The sequence below is a fragment of the Uranotaenia lowii genome, chromosome 2, assembly GCF_029784155.1.
Source record: "Uranotaenia lowii strain MFRU-FL chromosome 2, ASM2978415v1, whole genome shotgun sequence".
Taxonomy (NCBI): Eukaryota; Metazoa; Arthropoda; class Insecta; order Diptera; family Culicidae; genus Uranotaenia; species Uranotaenia lowii.
The window spans coordinates 342,010,911-342,031,653 of record NC_073692.1 but is presented as its reverse complement, the minus strand read 5'-3'; the positions used below and the strand labels follow the sequence as shown (position 1 = coordinate 342,031,653).

The 20,743-nt window shown below is 36.6% G+C and overlaps 1 protein-coding gene across 1 annotated transcript in view; it reads right to left on the bottom strand.

Annotated features, from left to right (window-relative positions):
• LOC129743032 (uncharacterized) overlaps positions 1-20,743 on the bottom strand; it is a 246,130-nt gene that overhangs the window by 161,340 nt on the left and 64,047 nt on the right. Inside the window, exon 3 of the mRNA XM_055734975.1 lies at positions 2,290-2,332. The gene's annotated coding sequence lies outside the window, so the exon portion shown is untranslated. The remainder of the gene's footprint in view (positions 1-2,289; positions 2,333-20,743) is intronic.

Genomic DNA, 20,743 nt, shown 5'->3' with positions numbered 1-20,743 from the left:
GACGCACATAGGAGTATTTCACCCAAAAACCTGGCCAAAACTCAAAATTTAAATTTCATTGGTTACTTTTATATCAATGTTCATTTGATTCTTGAATAAAATTAGCACCATGTACCGGTCAGATTTTTGATATCTGATTTGTTTATAAGCTGTTGCAGCTGTCGAAACTTTAGTGTTTTTATGAGATAGAATTTTTCTACAAATCGTTGAATCAGCGCGACTGAGTCAAATCTATAATAAAAACTTACTTAAGTGACTAAAAATGAAAATTTGAAATGGAAAACTTCAATGGAGGGATGTTTAATAATTTTAAGTATAATTGAAAATTCTTCTATTTATTTTTTGTTTTAAACGTTGATTTTTTTACAAATTAGTGTTTTTGTTTATGTTCCCGGCAAGTCCCAGCAAAACTTCAATAATCATGTGCAAAAGAAAAAACTCGCGCAAACTCGCGAATTTTGATATTTTTAAGTTTAAAGTTTAAAAATATTCAACGATTTCTTCCCAAAAAAAAGTCACCTAGGGCTTCATTTATTTTAAATTAAAGGTCAGTAAAATTCATGATGTTTTTGGAATATTTTCAAATGTTATTTAACTTTCAAAAACAAATAAAAAAAATCTAGATATTCTTGAATTTTACAACTTTTATAACCTTAATTATCTATCATGTCATATAAATGTTAAGAATTTCTAATAGAAAATTTTGAAAAATTACGAAAACGGAAAAAATATATCAAATGATCTTAAAAACTTATGATAAGTCAAAATAAACTTTTTTATTGATTTCAAAACAAAAAAATACTTTTGGCCAACTTTTTCTTCTACGTACTCCTGTGTGGGACGTTCGAAATGAAGTGAAATTTGGTATCCCAGGGTTTTTCGGGCCAGAGATGGTTTGTATAATAGTTTAAAGAATCTCACTTTTTATGGAAAGGGGGTCCTCATACAAAATCATACCCTTTTGCTATCTTATATATAAAAATGGAGGCGTTTTCTTTGTAACACCATCACGTATAACTGGACGGTCGAAATGTAGCGAACTTTGGTATCCGAGAGTTTTTTGGGAAAGTGATTGTTTGTGTAATAGTTTCTAGAATCTCTCTTTTAATGGAAGGGGGTACCCATACAAAATCATCTTAAAAGAATATACATTTTCTAATGATTATTTAAGTAAAAGGTAAAATGAAGTTTACCGGATCAGCTAGTTATCTCCTAAATATGATTTGTAATTTGTTCCCACAAATTTTAACCGAGGATACAGTTTTCTTCCTGACATCTAATTCTGTACTGATGCAATCACGATCCGGAAAAAATATAAGTTTTAATGGTTCTGAGTAAGGTAGCTTTCGAATTGCTGACTTATTTGTTTTTATTTGTATTTAAGTAGAAAACATGGAGTTAAAAAAGAATACCTACTACAATCTAAAAGCGGCGCAAAAAATCCAAACCTATGAAAAAAAATTATACTTTTTCGATGATTAAATTTATTTGGTTCTGTCCTGATCATTAATTAAACTAAGAATACTTCTAAAGTTACTTTCAGGCGGCGGACAGGCGCAATATGTGGGTTCAAGTCCTACCCCTGTCCTTTTTACTAGAATTTCAAGTAACAACGTAGATTTCCTTTCTCCACAAAAAAGTTGTGCTGACTGAATATTTGAGTCAAGACCCAACTTTGGGTTACAATTAAAAAAAAGTTATAATCCAAATTTCTAGTACAATACCTCACTCAAAACTCTGAGGGACGAAATAACACCAGCGAACTTTTTCTCAGATTATTTCAACTGCTGCAGGTGGTAAGTAACTGATCCAAAACGAGCGAATGTAAGACTCGGAGCGATGTAAAACTTTGTAGAGCAATCGATCGATCGGGGAGACCACAACAACATTGTAACTAACCATTGGGGTTTGTTCGATCGAACAATGCAACCAAAGAAGTGGTTTGTGTTTGATCATCCGATGATGGTTTACGATAAAGTGACTATCAAATCCTACTAGTAGGTACCTACTCGATTTCTGTGTCAATGGTTCGAAAACATTCACCTAGTTTATAGTTTGTGTGCAACAGTAGGTATTGAGTAACACAACTTCCTCAATTAGGATTGTGTGGTCTAGAAGTGCTCCGCTGAGTTAACCGAGCCATTTAAGATCGACGATAGCACTCTTAAGATTGAGCCGTTCGTTGAACTTATTGGAGGTAGCTTATCATTAATAGTCTTTTGTTAGTCAGATACATTTTGGTATATTTGCGGTTAAGTTGCATTTATGTGTACCTTTAAAATATCTTACCGTTTTTTAATAATTTGTTGATTGTCGTACTGGCAGCAATATTCTGTAAAAAAAGAAGAAATTAAATTAATTGGATTTCTAACCATTGGACTGTGAGTTGAAAAAAGTAAATATTATGTAGGTTTATTGACTTTTTTCCCGCAACTTTATTGACATATGTGAATACAGAATTGAATGCTTTACTGATTAATCCTATGAGCATTATGAAACAACGAAGATCCAACTCTGGCCATACACTTTTGTTCCGCTCCACAATATTGCACGTGTCAGTGCCCTGGAAAATTGTCCACACAGCCAGCCATCAGCCGCAGGGGAAAAGAAGTTCATCAAATTAGTACGCATGCATCATATCGTCATCCACGACGCAACACCTGTCACGATGATGCGTATGCATGAGCTGGTATCACTCGAAGCGTCACGGCGCGGCGTCACAACAACCATTTTCACCTGCACAGATAACAGCTTCGAAACCAGACATCGTACCTTCATTGAGACAGGACAGACTGACAAATACCGAAACAGCATATTATCTTCAACCAGCTTCACGTGCGTCTATTTTCCATGGTAGATATTCAGAGATAAGTACAATGACAGCTCAACGACTCGTCACATGTTTGGCCTTCAGCTGGCGTGGCGCCGCTATGCTCATCTGCCGTCATCGGGAAATATGTTAAGATTTTTTTTTACTATTTTAGGTACATCTTTTTTTTTTTGCACGCATTTGAGTCAGGTACCATCAACTTACTACTGCTGATGAAAGGATTCAATAGTTGTGAAACTCTCACTTTCCTGTGCGGGGAGAGATTTGAAGTCAAAGCAAAAGGTAACAAACAGATCGTAAAATTATCTCAAACTTGAGTCTCTGCCACTGAACGAACACCTACTGGATAATGGTTTAGTTATGTAGTTTGATTTCGGTGGGTTTTGATTGACAGAAACAAACAAATTTATTATTCATTCATATCATCTGCGAAATGCCTCAGTAATTTAAACTAAATCAATTAAATTATGTGCAAATGAAAGCAGCTGCTCACTAATGGATAGCGTCGCTGATTAATTAAAAAAGGTCAGAAGCCTATAAACATGTCCGCCACTCATTCTTTGTGAAATATCGACTTTTTCAACTTTTCGGCCTAACGAAAATTCGGCCGAATTTTTGGTCGAGTATTCAATTGAGTTGTAAATAAAAATACAAAGTGACTATTTCAATTTCCTCCTATTCCTTCCATCTTAATACCCCTCGTGTATTAAAGTGAATTATTTTTAACCAGGTGATGATAAATTACATGATTTTTTTAAAGTTGGGGTCTCTGATTTACAAAATGTTACATATTACTGAAAGGAAGAAATAACTCCAATAACATCCCAAGCAACCAAAAGTCCCATAAAACAGGTACAAACACGCTTACTCAGCCCCATCATTGATATGAAGTACGTTCTATGCAGCTCAAAATTTAAGTTCTTATTGATACTTTCAAGTTCCAAAACAACTCTTAATGATCTTCTATTCAGCTTCCAGCGGCCTCTTAATTCAGCTTCCGAAAAATCGCAAAATGAGCAAAAAAATCTTTCTCTATCTCAACTGAACCGTTGGCTTCGGTTCATATCACCTTCTCTCGATTATTTACTGCGTTCAGTGCAGGTGCCGCCATGATGCCACGTGCCGGATTTCAAACTCTACAAATTGCTCAATTGCTTCTTTCCTACATTTCCTACATATATCGCGTCAGAATGGTCACTCAAGTACAAAATTACTTATTAAAAAAAAACTTGCCCGGCTTGGGGATCGAACCCCGACCTTCGTGGTGAGAATCGAACACGCTACCACGAGACCACACCTAAATGTTGTTCTAACTGAAATTAAAACTCGAAGAGGTGATTTGATTTTGGAAGCACATCAATGCACTTTTTGTGACTTATCAATACCCGTTTGAGCACTTTTGTGCCCATTATGTGGCTTACCAAATCCCGTATTGAGCACTTTTGTGCCCTTTATGTGACTTAAGTCCCGTATAACGTACGTATAGATCACTTTTGCAGCTTTCAAATTCGTTAATGAGTACATATAGTTCACTAATGGGAATTGGGCAGAACAAGTCACATACAACGTACATATTAATCACTTTTGCAACTTTCAAGTTCATTAATGAGTACATAAAGTTCACTAAAGGGAATTGGGCAGTTGATTCTCTTTGTCAGCCAATATGTAACTTTCAATGCCTTCGTTCAAGTAAATATGTGACTTTTGGTTGCTTGGGATGTGCCTTTAAATGAACACGATGGATGTTGAATTTCTATAAAAATTTCAATTTTGTTGCCTTGTATGTACACTTTTTTTAAACTAAGTACTTAAATGCCTTTATCTGTCGAAAAAGCAGTAGTACTTTTTGATTCTGTTTTCAAAACAGTGTCGAAAAGTATGTTGGATGTTAGAATGTTACGATAAGAAGAAATTTTGAAGCCATATTTTTTAAAAACTTGCCCAGATTGTGGGTACGTAGAGGAAACACCCGAGCATGTGGTGTTTGTCTGTCCGAGGTTTGCGGAGGTACGTACTTCCATATTTGCCGCCTGCGGGCCCGACACGACAGCTGACAACGTTGTACAGAGGATGTGTGCGGATTTCAACACTTGGCATGCGGTCAGCGATGGGTTCACCTGGATCATGACTGCCCTGCAGAGAAGCTGAAACCAACGGCAGTCCGCGAACAGTCCATCGACGGGGAGCATCTGAGTAGTAGATAAGGCATCATCTTCTGCGTAGCGGAGGTCAGGGGTGCGACGCGAACGTGTGTAGGATACCTAAATGTGGGGAGTATCCGAGTAGTGCCGCTTCCTAAGGGGGAAACTTCGGGGATAAGACTTCACCTTCCTCTAGCCACTCGAATCGGAGTAGGATGTCGTCAACTTCACGTTCGTGCGTAGGATGTTCCACCTTCGGGGAGTATCCGAGTTGGGCGGTTTCCAACGACAAAAGCTGTGGGGATAAGCCTTTACCTTCTTCGCCGTGTAAATCGTTGGGAAAGCGTTATTCCACGATCGGGGAATACCCACGGGTAGAGTGGCTTTCGACGCCGGGTGAGCCATTCGAGTCGGAGTAAAATGACATCTTCGTTGGGAGTCATCCGAGTCGTTGCGTTAAGTCCTGCGCGTGTGCAGTGACGGGCTCAAATCTAGGATAAGCTGCTCTCGATCTGGCACGACGGGCAAGGTGGCGAACCACGAACCCTGAAGATAAGAGGTCGGGCTTCGAGTCGTTAGAGGAGAGGTCAGGCCTCGAACCTCCAGGCGGAGAGGTTTGTGTGGTCAACCCCGAGTCTTTATGATAAGGGGTCAGGTCTCGAGTCGTAAGAGGAGGGGTACTAGTGATCACCTCGAGTCATTACGAGGAAAGGAAAGATTTCAAGTCGTTAGAGGAAAGATCGGGCCTTGAATCGTGCAGAGGAAAGGTAAACCTCGAATCAATGCGAGGAGGGGTCGGATCTCTAGTCGTTGGAGGAGTTTATTGGGATTGCTAGTTAAACCGGCGATCGTCAATACCCGAATTTCCCAATCGTGGGTTTCAATACCTCCTCTCAATTTGCAGATTGAGAATGTTGAAAAGCATCGTCGACTTCCGAGCTTTTTCGCAACACCAACAACTTTTTCCAGCCATCGGAAATCAGCAGATGCATGTTAGCCCCTTCCAAACTCGATCCTCGGCAGTAGTAGTCATCCAGCTTGGCTCTGGAGTCGACAATGAGATGAGGCTGGCAACTGACCGTCTTCCAAACAACTTCCTCAATGTACCAGAATGCCCTTCCGGCAGTTGAATGCGAGCTCATGCATGCTGACCGCTGCGTAACACCACACTACGAGAGTAACCCTCTCGGTGATAAACTGCATCCAAGCTCCACTTCTGGTTAATCCACCATTCGATCTCTGCGCTGACTACTCCAGATTTCGGATAACGGGAGTCCTCCTCTTGGCTGTCGAAAAGGAACTCACGCTGTTATCCGCAGCATGGCTCGTAACGGCATCCAGAGTAACCCTCTAGGAACTAACCTTCCCGGCCTAGAGCATATCGTGCCTTGTTCGATGACGATCCTCTGCGCGCTAGTACCTCGGCATTGACTGGCCCCCCTCCGCCGGGTGGTTTGTCTGGTTAGTGGACTCCTCAATGCTGGTAGCCGCCACACTTGCTAAACGCAAGTTCCTTGGGAGTACCCGTCTCGATCTAACCCCTTTTCCATTTCCAGGCGAGTCTTGGCTCATAACTTGTTGAAATAAGTGATTCAACGCAGGTTTTGGGTGCCGAATAGTGTTAATTCACTATATTAGTAAGGTCCTTACATCACTACACACTAGACTAGCGATTGCTTGTTTCATCAGCGATCGTCAGAACGTGCAATGCCCAACCAAGGGTTTCAACACTTATAAATTGCACTTACTTTTGAAGGTTATTTTGGAAAAATATATCATAGATGAATATCATCAGAACTTCAACTAAAGTTTGAATACTAATTAATAACAAAATATGAAGTTTAAATGGTGTAGATCTTAAGATTTGAAGATGTAATCTTTCAATTAACGTCTTAAAAATAAGAAAATTTCATAAGCTTTAAATTAAGTCAATCCGATTTACAATAACTGGTAAGATGATAAAGTTACGGTTCAAACAAATTTGCATGTATGAATCAATACATGAATGTTTAATACAAAACTTTTCTTGCTACAAAATGTCAATGATCTATAAACTAGCGATACATATTTCCAGCATACAACGTTCGCAAATAATTGAAGGCCACCTTGCCACTATGTCAACTGAAACATATGACAAAACAACCGACCTCACAACATTGCTGCAATGAGTCGGAAAAATGAAACGCGTTTGTCCAACTAACTTGATATGGAGTGGAGCTTCAAAGTGAACCTATTTCCCGCTCGAGTTTTTCTTCTTTCTAAACTGAGTCATTCTCCTAACAAGAAAACTGGGGGATACTTACTTTCTACATAGAGTGTGCTGCATTCATTGTCGTTATTTTTTCACCCTCTTAAATTAATCTAATATGAGTTTCTGCCATGTTTCGCTTGCGAGACATGCAGAGCCGGAACTTTCTCGGCGACGAAAATCAACCTTTTGTATTTACCCCGGGTTGGCAACTCCTTGGGGTGCTCCACACTTGGAAGACAGGCGGCAGCGGACAGATCAGATCACTTCATTTAAGCGGAAAAAGACGCTGTCAATAGAAGAGAAGTGAAATTCGCCTCGTAAGCTGCGGCTAAAAGTGAAGTACACCTTCATGCGAACCAACATTCAACCATCATCGGCCAGTCAACAGGTCAGTGATCTCTCAAAAAGCCATTCGGTTTATGGCTACCGTATGTCCCCTACGAATCTGACCGGTATGATAAGAGAGTTTTACGGTCATTTTCCAGGAAAAGAAAGACCCATTTTCTTACGTCGTCGCTGTTTTTAGCATTTTCGACCGTCCATCTGGTAGCTAGCATCCGGAATCGGAGGCCGTGCGACCTTTCACAGATGCCGATCTTATCCCGATTGAGCGATTAAAAGATTACACCGAAACCACAAATGTAGGTCCGCTGGAGGCTGAAAGTGAGCCGCTTTTCTAGACTATGAGCGTTTCCACTGATAATACGAAACACGGGTAAATATAAGCAAACGATCATCCTTCCGATGTGCCGCCGCTCGCAGAATGGCTCCAGGGGGTTAAGTATTAATTGAACTACATCATAACTCATTCCGGCATTCGATTGGCGACGCAGGGCAACTTCTGCCAATGCAATACCATGGTGTATGTCGGTCGGTCTTCCTTTTTTTCGTATCGGAATTTCATTCAGTTGGATCCGCCCATCGATTACCGGCGGTAGAGGAATTTCGATGTTTGTTCATCAAAGGATAATTAAATTTCCGCGGTCGGCCTATGCGGTTTATCCGGGGAGGTTTCCCACACTAAGCGGACTTGCTTTTAGAAGAAGGCACTAGGAGTAATAGTTATTTGAATCGAACAGACATTTTAAACGCTTTCATGCTTGTATGGTACGATGGATTGAAATTTTTGTTTTCAGGCTATAATTATTTTCAAAATGTATAATTAATTTATTTTTGCTTCATTTGTCACTTACACTTTCAACAAACTAATCAGTAATCAAATGGTTGAAAACAAATATTCTTCAAGTGAAATCAAATATGTTTAGCATTCAATTTTAAGACACAATTTCTTGAAAATATGTCATAATATCAAAAAATGCAATAAAAAAATTTAAATCCTTCTTTTGTCATTCGAAATGAAACATCACAAGATTGAATAAACAAGATAAAAATTCCAGCTATTTTTGATTGAAAATTTTAAAATATCTTAAACACCAACCAGATCAAATCAACCTAAAATATTGCTAAATGTGTTCAGCAAAAAAAAATTAAACTTAAACTTGGCGTGTTAAAGAATTCATTTACTCTGTTGTGGTATGTGTGGTTTTTGCTACCTAGTAGTAGCTTACCTAACCCGTACAATATAAGGGAGGGAAACGATACACATAAATCAATCGAAAACGTTCACTGAAGAATGTAGTAAGTTGCTATCGAAATACTGGTATATGAACTTTTCATTTACCGTGGTTGAATTAAAAGGAATCTTTCGATTGCTTTGATTCAGAATTAATTTATATTGATGGAAAATTCTCTCATTTCTGGCCTTAAGGCCAGAACAAATTTCAAATCCTCCAAAATCATGAAGGAAGGATAATAAAAAATAATGCAAAAAAGAATAAAATGGAATCAATTGGAGAAAACTTGTTTGCTATAGAATTGCATACAATATTTATTGAACATTATCGAAAAATAGAGTTATTCAAGTTCAAAAGTTCGATAAAACTCAAACATTCATTATGGCGACAGCTTCAAAAGATTTTCCAAAAATAGTCTATAACACAGATACCATACTTATGATGAAATTCTCATACCATGAATAACTATGAGTCATGAACACATATTAATATTTTGTAAATTTTTAAATTAAAAAAAATTCTTGGTGATGTAAATTTGCACTTAATTTTCTTCAATTCTCTTTAGGGAAAATATTTCATTCATTTATCCAAGATGTACTGTAAACTGGAGGAACTTTGATCAACATGAAATTTTTGCAGATACATAATAATCATTAACTAGGGTGAGTGCTCCTACTTTGGACCTAGCGCCTACTTTAGTCCTAAAATTCCGAAAATTGTAAATAATTCTTTTTGCTGACATAGAATTAATATATTCCTATGCACACAATGAACTCTTATTCTTCCTGAACCCTACCATACCGTTTTTTGACATTAAAAGGCTTTCTGATAAAATTTTCAACGTTTTCGAAAATGTACCTCCTCATCAGTAGTAAATCAGACAGCTCATTTAGTGGGGCGTGATTTAAGAAATTAGAGTGTTTAAGGAAAAATCACGGTTTTTACTGTCCAAGCCAAAGTTTAAAGGAAAATTACTTTCATTGTGAAGAATATGAACCATCCTACCTCTTTTTCCTAAAATTCATGAAAATCAATGGAAAACTCGGGAAATTTGCAAAGGGTCCAAATATAGGAAACTATCGACTTTGATGTTCCATGTTTAGACCTAACATCACCAAAACTTTGTATCAACACCAACAAATCAACAAAGACGCGAATTATTGATTGAGGTATAATTCTGAACCAATATTGAATATTCCTAACAGTTTTTGCCAGCTTTACGGATATAAACTACAATTAAGTAGACACGAACAAGTTTCAGCTATTGTTCTGCTGATAGAGCTGACAGGGAATGAAGGTGTTTGTGATATTAATAACAAAAAATTTAGTTTTTTTAAATGTTAAAAAGCTGTAATACTTTTTTATGATAATAATTGATTGAAGATTACATTTTCAATGAATTTGTTTATTTATTTTCGAAAAATCATACTTTTATATGAATTTTAGTTCTAGGTCCATTAAAAGGAACCGGTCCAGTACCAAAATAGGAACAGTAGGTTCAATGTTGGACTTTTGGATCATCCATATCATTGTAAATCTCTCAATAACGGCGTAACCTATGTTGAAAATTTTCATTGAAACTTTCAGATAAGATCATGACTTATAAATGAATTTCCTAAAGGATATAAATTTCCCCGTCCATTTTTGAGAAAATCATGGTTATTTAAAAACCACCGCTTAAAGGGTCCAAAGTAGGGCAACTAACCCTATGTCTGAAATTAATATATCTCAAAACTGAGTTCTACGTTTGAAAGCCTATAAATATGTAAACTGGCCGTCAGTAAATGACAGTTTCTAGTTTTGAATTACCACTCCATTCTCCTCCCATTTTCATCCCTTTTCCATCAAAGACAAAGGAGGCTTCTTTTTGCTCCATTATGTTTTTTCGATGCCTTTTGGGTCACCAAGAATCAGTGCAAATTCTGAGATGGTTTGGTTGATTCCTTAATTAGCGGAGGAAAAAAAATTTTTGCATATAAATTCATCCAGAAAATCCAAAAAAGATTTAAATAAAGTATGTCTTTAATTATTGTTTTTGTCTATTGTTACTTCATTTTTTGCTAACATGAAAAGAAGCTAACCCAAGCAACCAAAAGTCCCATAAAACAGTTACAATAACGCTTACTCAGCCTCATCATTGATATGAAGTACGTTCTATGCAGCTCCAAATTTAAGCTATCATTGATACTTTAAAGTTCCAAAACAAGTCTGTAAGATTTTCTATTCAGCTTACAGCGGTCTTCTAATTCAGCTTCATAAAAATCGTAAAATGAGCTAAAAACATCTTCCTATCTCAACTGCACCATTGGCATCGGTTCATATCACCTTCTCTTGATTATTTTCTATGTTCTACACATGGTGCCACCATGATGCTACGCGCCGGTGTCCCAACTCGACAAATTGCTCAATTACTTCTTTTCTACATTTCCTACATATATCGCATCAGAATGCGATATTACTATTACAATTACAATTACTAATTGAAAAAAACTTGCCCGGCTTGGGGATCGAATCCCGACCTTCGTGGTGAGAATTGAACACGCTACCACAAGACCACGAAACTAAAACTCGAAGTGGTGATTTGATTTTGAAAGCACCTCTTTGCACTTTTTGTGTCTTACCAAATTCCGTTTTGAGCACTTTTGTGCCCTTTATGTGACTTAAGTCCCGTATAACGTACGTATAAATCACTTTTGCAATTTTCAAGTTCGTTAATGAGTACATTAGATCACTTATGGGAATTGTGCAAAACAAGTCACATACAACGTACATATTGATCACTTTTGCAACTTTCAAGTTCATTAATGAGTACATAAAGTTCACTAAGGGAATTGGGCAGTTGATTCTCTTTGTCAGCTAATATGTAACTTTCAATGCCTTCATTCAAGTAAATATATGACTTTTGGTTGCTTGGGCTAAGTCTGAAGTTAAAATATCTGAAAACTGCGATTTACGTTTAAAAGCTTAAAAATATGTAAAACGGCCATCAATAAAAAATAGTTTCTAGTTTCCCATTCCCACCCCATTCCCCTCCCATTTTCATCCCTCTTCAATCAAAGACAAAGGAGGCTACTTTTTGCTCCAATATATTTTTTTTTTCGATGCCTTTTGGGAAACCAAGAATCAGTGCAAATTTTGAGATGGTTTGGTTGATTCCTGAATTAGCGCAACGCATTTCAATTTTGTATGGGAAATGTATTTTTGCATATAAACTCATCCAGAGAATTCAAATAAGCTTGAAATAAAGTATGTCTTTAATTATTGGTTTAGTCGATTCTCACTTCATTTTTTGCTAACATGAAAAGAAGCTAAGTAATTCATGAAAAAAGTTATAACCATTTCCAAATAAAATATCTGATTCCATTGAAAAGTGTTAAAAAATTGCAGTCTTTGCTTTCTAGGGCCTTCAATAATTTCATGAAATATTTTTTCAAAGATTTTATAAATCAACAAACTCTTTGGCTATGTAAAGCAATTTTTTTATAATTATTTTCCTCCTAAGTAAAATAGCTTTCAAATAAGCAGTCAAAAACGCTAAAATTGACGAATACATTTTGGAATTTTTTTTTTTTTTGTATAATATTGAATATATATTCTAGGGCAGGGGTTTTCAGATCATTTGCTCGGCGGAGCACTTTTTAAAACCAAAAATTTTTTCGGAGCAACTAAATTTTTGAAAGAATGGAAAACCCGAGTTTTGAAAACTTGATATTATTTGACGTTTAAAAAAGATGTGTCCTGTCATCGTAGTCAATAAAATCAGTAATGAATTAGCTACTCATTGAAAAGTCTTGTATTTATTAACAAAATATGTGTCATCAAAAATTAATGATTTCAATAGAACAAATACGTTTTCCTCGATTTTTCAAGCTGTAACAAGTTTGGTTAAATTTGTGTCAGTTGTAGCCTGACGTCTGGTTCCGCGTTTAGTCGGTATCGGTATTTTGTGTTCGTTGCGATATATGTGGAAAACCCAGACTCACATTGATCAGTTGTGGGAAACGGCCGAAGAATAAGCTTTGCTTTATCGGATAAAATTTAAAATTATTTTTTTAGTAGACACCAATACTCCGCCAATGACTTTTTGGATACGAATCTTCCTGAAGCTTTGAATCCGAAGTCATAGGGTCAAGTGGGGTAATTATGAACACGGGGTAATTCCGAACAAGTGCCATACGCGCTGGTGTGGGAGATGAATGAACACAAAAAGTTCCAAAAGTGGTAGTTTAACATCCGATTGATAGCTTTAAGCTGTTTCCGATCTGTTTTAAAATCCTAATGATATCATTTCAGATGTTTTAAAAAACCATTACCCCGTGAAACGGAAATCGTTTTCGACAATGTTCGAGGTTTTGAATATCTGATCATAGGAAATCCTGCTAGAATGTTGTTATCAACTGTTTCACATTCGGTTTAAGATGCTTTGTCTGGAATTTGAAAGAATTTTGAAAAATTTTATTCGCACAGATTCACAGATGACTGTTCATATTTACCCCATAGTTTTCGTCCTATGGGGTAATTATGAACACACATTTCCTGACATTTCTTTGGCTGTAAGATGGTCAAATGTTTTATTCATCAACTTAGGGGGCCATTCATTTTTAAACCAAGCATTTCCAGACCCCCTTCCCCCTCCTCCCCTTGTAAGAAATTTCTTACAACCCCCCCCCCCCCCCCTCCTTCTGTATGATCTTTACACAGGACAGTGAAGAAATCTTAGCTAGGAAACATCAACAATCGGCATATCCATATTAAATTAAGTCCGCAATGTGTTAAGTTTTGAATTTTTGAGAAATTGATTTTTTATCTTCTAAAAATGAGATTCTAATTTAGAAAAAAAGCTTTGCCAGTTATTTTCAGTCTTTGAAAAAAAATTTTTGAACACAATTTAATCAAAACTTAGTAAAACTTAAAGAGTGAAAAAAGTTTATAAAACAGAAATTTTGTTGTTGTAATTTTGTTTAAAAAAATAGTGATAAGAACTTGCTTTTTGTTGATAGAAAAAAATTTAGTCAAATGTTTTCTCAGGTTTAGTGAGTGGTGCTTACGGATAGTTTTACCGGTAATACCGAAACCGCAAACCTGTATCCCAGGAATAGTTTCTAACACCGAATGAAGGTTTTATGTCCTTCCAAAACTAGTCTTTTTGGTTTTGATAAATAACAAGGTTATAAACTTGACTTGACGAATTTTTCAATTTTACTAAAAATAAAATTCACTATTTTTTAAAAAAAAGATTTGCTGCTCGAGATTTATTCATTACCGCAGGAAATTAAACATTATTATGAACCTTAAATCTCTTTGGTCAACAATAAAATATATGAAAAACCATGATAAATTTAAAAGATGGATAAGTCCACAAAACAAAGATCAAAAAGATAAATGTTCTTCTATGTTTGGACAACGTGCTGCTATTGATAGCATTAAAATTACAGCAAAGAATAATTGTTTATGAGTTACATACGGATATCAAAGATCCTAAATCTATTTTCTTGCTGTCTTGTTTTTATACTAAGTTACTTTTTTCAATCTTTATTTGTTAGAATACATTTTTTTTAAAATTTAGTACAAAATGAAAATCCTTTGGTTGAAGATTTTCTGAAGACTTCTGCAGTAATAATTTTTTTTTTTTTTTTGAGAAAATAGAGCTACTAATGTGAAATTTCGTACAGGTGATAAAAAAAATTAATTAGTGTAAATATTTGTAAAAACAGTCGATCATATAGAATTGACAAGCCTTGCAAAATATGACTGTTCACTGATCCAAGAAGATTTTAATGGGTACTTTTGTGAAACAACCATCTTTTAAAAAAATTATAATTTTCTGTATATGTATAGGTTTAAGTTTCATGATATTTCGCACGTACGTGAAAGCCTAACCCACGACATTTAGGTGAAAACTTGATGTTTGCTGCGCAGGACGTTAAAAACGGGTGTAAAAACTATGAAGTAGCCTAACTCGCCTTAAATTTCACACGTATGGAGAGGTCTTATCAAATAAAAATGATCTGCAACGACATAAAGAAACGATAGAAAAAGAAATCAACCATAATGTAAAAGATGCAACAAAAAATTGAACTACCGAAACAAAAGATCGAAGAAATCAATACAAACGAACACTAAATAGCTGTTTATTTGTATTGTTTTACCTCTAAATTTTGATTATATTTGTTTATTCTATAAGTTTTATACATTAATTGAATTGCGTTTTTATAAAACAACCCATTTTCTTATTACTGAAAATTATTTGCATTATTTGGTGTTGAATTGAGATTTTTTGACACCATATAAATCATATTGGACAAGTCTCGGGGTAAATATGAACAGCGTTCGGGGTAATTATGAACATAATTTTTTAAGTAAAAAATCACCATACACTGCTTACTTTGGGTAAATGTAACGTATAAATACTGTTCCTTTTCAAAAATTTTATACCAAGCCCGTAATCCGTGTTCATAATTACCCCCTAGACAGTGGGGTAAATATGAACAGACGGGGTGATTATGAACAGACGTCTCAAGGACGTGGGTTGCGACCAAAAACAAAAAGTTTCTCTACAGAATGATGAAGAGCACGGAAACATTCAATATTGGCAACCTGCCAGAATTTATGATAAGAAATAAACATATGGTGGCTGTGAGTGTGCCAAATGAAGAAATTTTGTTCATAATTACCCCACCTAGCCCTATCTATCAAGCATTCATATTCTTGCAATGATAATGATTCTGGTTTCTTTGACATAAAAATAGGCTGTTCCACGCATTTAAAGTCTTCGATCTTTTTATTATTTTATGATATTACTCGGGGAATTTCGCTGGAAGCTGTTCAACAAATCCTGCGGCAAAACATTGTAATTGTAATTGTAAATTACTTCACTAGATACGTGGGCCTGTTAGTTTAAGTTTACACCAAGGAAAACAAAAATAAATTTATCAACGAAAAGTGTTGGGATTGTCATAATTCTTGGAAATTTGAAAGCTACAGTTGGAAATACTGCTGGAGTCGTTGCTGAGATCAAAAGTTTCGGTAGTAGTCATGACACCCTTCATCAACATGCACTCGCTATGAAGAAACATTCATTATCTTTGAAGGAAGTCTTGGACGAAAGCATAAAAAAAATCAACTTAATTAAGGCTCAAGGAATAACAATCTTCGATCACAATGGCAAAATCATGACTGTCAAGAGAAAAATCAATTTTTGGACATAATCGCTCAAAAAGCGCAACCTGGACAGCTTTCCGTATTTAAGAAGCATTCTATCAGAAATAACCTTGAGGTTATCATCCGAAAATTTATTGTTGTTCGTAACATAATCATCAATTATTTAGCTTGAAAATTTCAGCCCCCGACGTGGATGTTGGCAACGGTTTGCAAAGCAACAAATCTTCTTCGAAACATTCAGAACCTTGATAGCGAACAAATATCATCAGAATAGCTAGTCCGGCTACATCTGTGGATTCGTCAAGCTGCATGTCGAATTTTGAAGTTCTCAATCGCTTTCAACATCTTCAGCCATGTCACGAATTCGGCGGGAAACCGTGTTGTCATACATGGGAATCGAATTCACCAATTCCACTGTTTTATTATCAACCATGATACGGACCACTTTTTGAATACAAGGTTTGATTATGTTTTCAGAAAAGTATGTGCTTCTCCAGCTTTTCCAATCGGTAGCTCGCCAAGTACGGCGCAAGAACAGCCTTTTCATTGAGTGTTTTGCACACTCAGTCCTGCAACACAACGTTGTTCGATCAAAGCAGTGAACTTTGACAATCCACCATTCTTTGCCAACATCCCTGCAGGGATTCAGCCGCCAGTAAAAACAAAGTAAACATAATTTATTCGTTCGTACTATATGCCTTGTGATTTTTTTTTCTCATGTTACGATACAAATGAAATGATAAAAAATATGAGAGTTTTTCAAAGTTGGTTTATGATTTTCGTTGCGTACGTCGCGGAGCACTTTCAAAAGCTTCGCGGAGCACGATCTGAAAACCCCTGTTCTAGGGTATACTTATGTTAGGTTGGTAGTTTGTTCACATGAGTAGATCTGCAAGAAAAAAAAATCATTCAAAGTTATATTTTTTTGAACTACAAGTACATTTCAGGTAATTTTTGAATGAAAAATTTTGTTTTCACAGAAAATTTCAATACAAAATTAAAACGAATCGCTTCCAAATTTTTTTCATATGCTTTTCGTGCTTAAGAAAATTGGTAGTTAGGTCCAATAGCTACAACCATTCTGAATCATTCAAAGTTAGGGGTTCAGTGGAGATTAAATATAAGCCCCATCTAAAGTTAAAGGAAAAAGACGACAAAACATCGCAAAATATGCAACAAATTTCCTTTTTGTATAAGTTGAAATATTTCAGTTAATTTAAGAACAATTAAAGCGCTAATTACTTGGAAAATTTCACAGTAATACAGTCTTAGCATGTTTCAAAATTATGGAAAATAAGGTTGATGTGTGTAAAATCCACATCCCAGTATTGAAGTATTGAAATTTAATTTCCTACCCTCTGAGGTTATGTCAATATAATTTCCTCAACAATAATTTTCTTCGTAAAACAAATGATGTTTGTAATAATAAAACTAAGCTTCAGTGAAAAAAAATGAGTTTTAGGAGGGTTATTGAATTGTCAAAGCAATTGGATCATGTCATTGGCAAGTTTCAAAGGTATTTTCCTAAACCAGCGAGCCTGCCATTGAGTCAGCAGAGTCTATCACGTTTTGCAGCACGAAAAATCCTTGACGATATAACACTTTCGCTGCGAAGTTCTTTTTTATTACGATTTTGTTTTCAGCTGCATTTTCGGTCCAGATCAACATGGTCGATCTTGTAAACTGTTTACACTGGTCAGAGTATGTTATGTTATAATATGCGTTCATCGCAAAAACAGTTTAAAAGCGCATACTTATACTAAAAAAGTTTTTTGCATGGCATTAAAAAGTTTTTAGGAACTCTCCTGTTTCAGGCTCTTTTGCCTCGCTTCAAAACAATTTTTCAAATGTTGATTTAAGCTCATTTTTTTGCACAGTGTTGTTGACGCATCGAGTTTGCTGCAGCCAGTCCCAGTTTTATAGTTCACGAGAATGCAGGATCAAAGGTGCGGTACCGTGTTGTTACTCTACCAGGTTCCACATCCACCGGGTCTGACGCAGTTTTTTTGTGCACATTGCAATTCACGACAGACAGTCGGTAATCATACAGTAACAAGCTTTCAGGCTAGCCAAAGCCACAGCCAGCCGTCATCTTGGGGCTTCCAGTTAAGTCAAGTCAAGGCCGGATCATGTCGTCGCCTGTGGTATCTAGATCTGGGTTATGATTGAATTTATGCAAACACGAGCTATAATTTGTGCTCCAAATGTTGAGCTCCAGTCTGGATGTGTAAGCGGAAAAAAAAAACTGAAAATGAAAGAACCTTTAAAGGTGACATTTAATTAAAAGTTCGCTCCAGGCCAGGCTGTGTAACCTGGTATTTCGCGGTGTTCACTTGTTTCATTAAAAAAGTTGTGCTTTCTATCAATGTTGCTCAACCTTACTCTCATCTCGTGCCATCAAATGCCATCATAATTCACTTAATCGAATCGTTTAATTTAGAAAGGTGAGCAATTGCCTACTGCTGCAGCTAGGTGAAATTACCGTATCAAAACCTACAAAAAATAACCGCAGAGTTCATGTGAGCTTCAAAGAATCGTTAGCGTAGGAGTTCGGGGCTTGTGATATAGCGCAGTTGGCAAGTCTGTTGTCTCCTGAGCCGATGTCCGCGAGTTCGAGCCCAAGAGCAAACATCGAACACAGTTGTACCGGATAAGTTTTTCAATAACGATCCGCCAACTGCACCGTTGATAAAGTCGCGAATGCCATAAAGATGGTAAAACGACTATAATCGAAACAAAAAAAAAAAAAAAAAAAAAAAAAGTTAGCGTAGGAGAAATGTCGACAAGCGATAGGTACACATCGTTGAACAATTACTGCCACCTTAAGGGGCCAGCAAATTTATGTCCACTGGATTCTACATTCATGTCCTACGACGCTCAGGTCCAAGCTACAAGGCGATCGATTCAATGCTCTGGAAAAGGCAGCTTAGTAACGCACCCCACATCGTTCATAGGTAGCTGTAGAGCCCCGGACTAACTAATGAAACCTTTTGGAAGCGGCCTGCCGGACCGATCGGTGATCATTTGGAAATAGAAAGTGTTCATAAATCTTGGCACGATAAACATGGCTTGGCGTCGACCATCAGCAACCATTAACGGAGACCATACTTTGTTTTCGGCAGACAAATGGTGATCGGTTTTTGCAAATAGCCGCTGCTGGTACCTACCACCGATAAATGATGGCCGCGGACTGTTCGTTATCGTCGATCGGATCGGTCACTTGGCTGCTTACCAAATTGCTTTAATGACTTGTTTGATAACCGTTGTAGTACACAGTATGGGTATGCAATTTAGGGGATCGAAGCGGTGAAACATATCGGCAATTTGTTCCGTGGTTTAAAAAAACCGCTAAGCGACCGAGGAAAGCTGGTACGTTTTGTTCAACATGTTTGAACCCTTCAAGTCGTATTACTTTGTCAAACATTCATTGTAGTACATAGCAAATTTTCAACGTTGAATTCCAAATTTAATACTTTTGTCATAGTTTTTATAATATTATTTAAAACATTGGGTAGCTACTTTAACACTGAATATGATAGAGTCATCGTACACATATTTTATATCTTTTGAGTTTTATTAGGAAAAAAAGAGGAGACACATTCTACCGTGACGTGAAATCGCTTTTCCGGACTTTTCGGAAATGTTATCATACTAGAAGTCAACCAATTTGCTTGAAAATGAAAAAAATTTTTGCAAACGGTCGCAAATTGCATTTTCTTCAAAGTGAATATAATTTGGTCAGTACAAATTTTAAGTTGTTTTTGTTGTGACGTGAATAAGATTCTTATTTCTGATTAAAGTTTCAGAATAAAATTTCAGAATATTTGTTACTTGAATCATAGATTTTGTTTCTCTTGCAGTAGGCACTGCTTGAAATAAAAGAAAAAAAACATGATAACATTCAAAACAAACGTAGGTATCACTGAAGAATTCTAATAATAAAATATCTAAAAAGATTCAAGAGGTTTATTTAAATTTGGAGAAATAATCTTTATCTATTTCAAAATCAAAACATTTACTACGCAAAGAGGTATCAGTATGAGCACAATCAATCAACAAACCACGCGGCTGGCGAGTTGGGCAAATTTGCCCTAGCCATCAAAACCCGAAGAAAAAAAATACGTGACGAGACGGCAGTTCCTCCTGCTGCTGGGTTGGGTGCTGGGTTGCCAGGTGCCCAGATTTGTCTGTAAAACCAAGACTATTGACCTTTCGTCCAGATATTGGTCAGGCACAGATTTTGCCCAGATTTTTGCTGAGAGTGCCCAGATTTTACAGACTTTCAAAATTGAGTGATGAAATCAATATTTATGCATCGGATTTGATCCGTAACTGCTAGATTAGACTGAAAGACTGAAATCTCGCTTGTATTCATTTGTATTTGACCAATCATTCATTAAACATATATAAATTTTTTTAAAGATCGGCATGGTACGTGGTAGGAAACAGTGTTCTCAACTCGAAAATTACCTGAATACCACAGGACAAAACAAAACAAACCCACACCCCCCCCCCCCCCCCCCCCCCCGCTCACACGCATCGTTAAATTTCTTGTTGTTGTGTTTTTCAAAATTGCCCAGATCTTTACTCCTCAACACCTGGCATCCCTGGTTGGGTGGTAGATTTGGTGAGCGACAAAAAGAGAGCTAAAGGATTTGTTTCTCCCGCGGCTACGTGAGGGGTGCGAGATTTGTACATCAACCTGCTGAAAATGTGGGCCAAACTGGTTGAAATCTGACAGCTTCCAGTAAATTCGAAAAACGTTGCTACAAATTTTCAAAACACC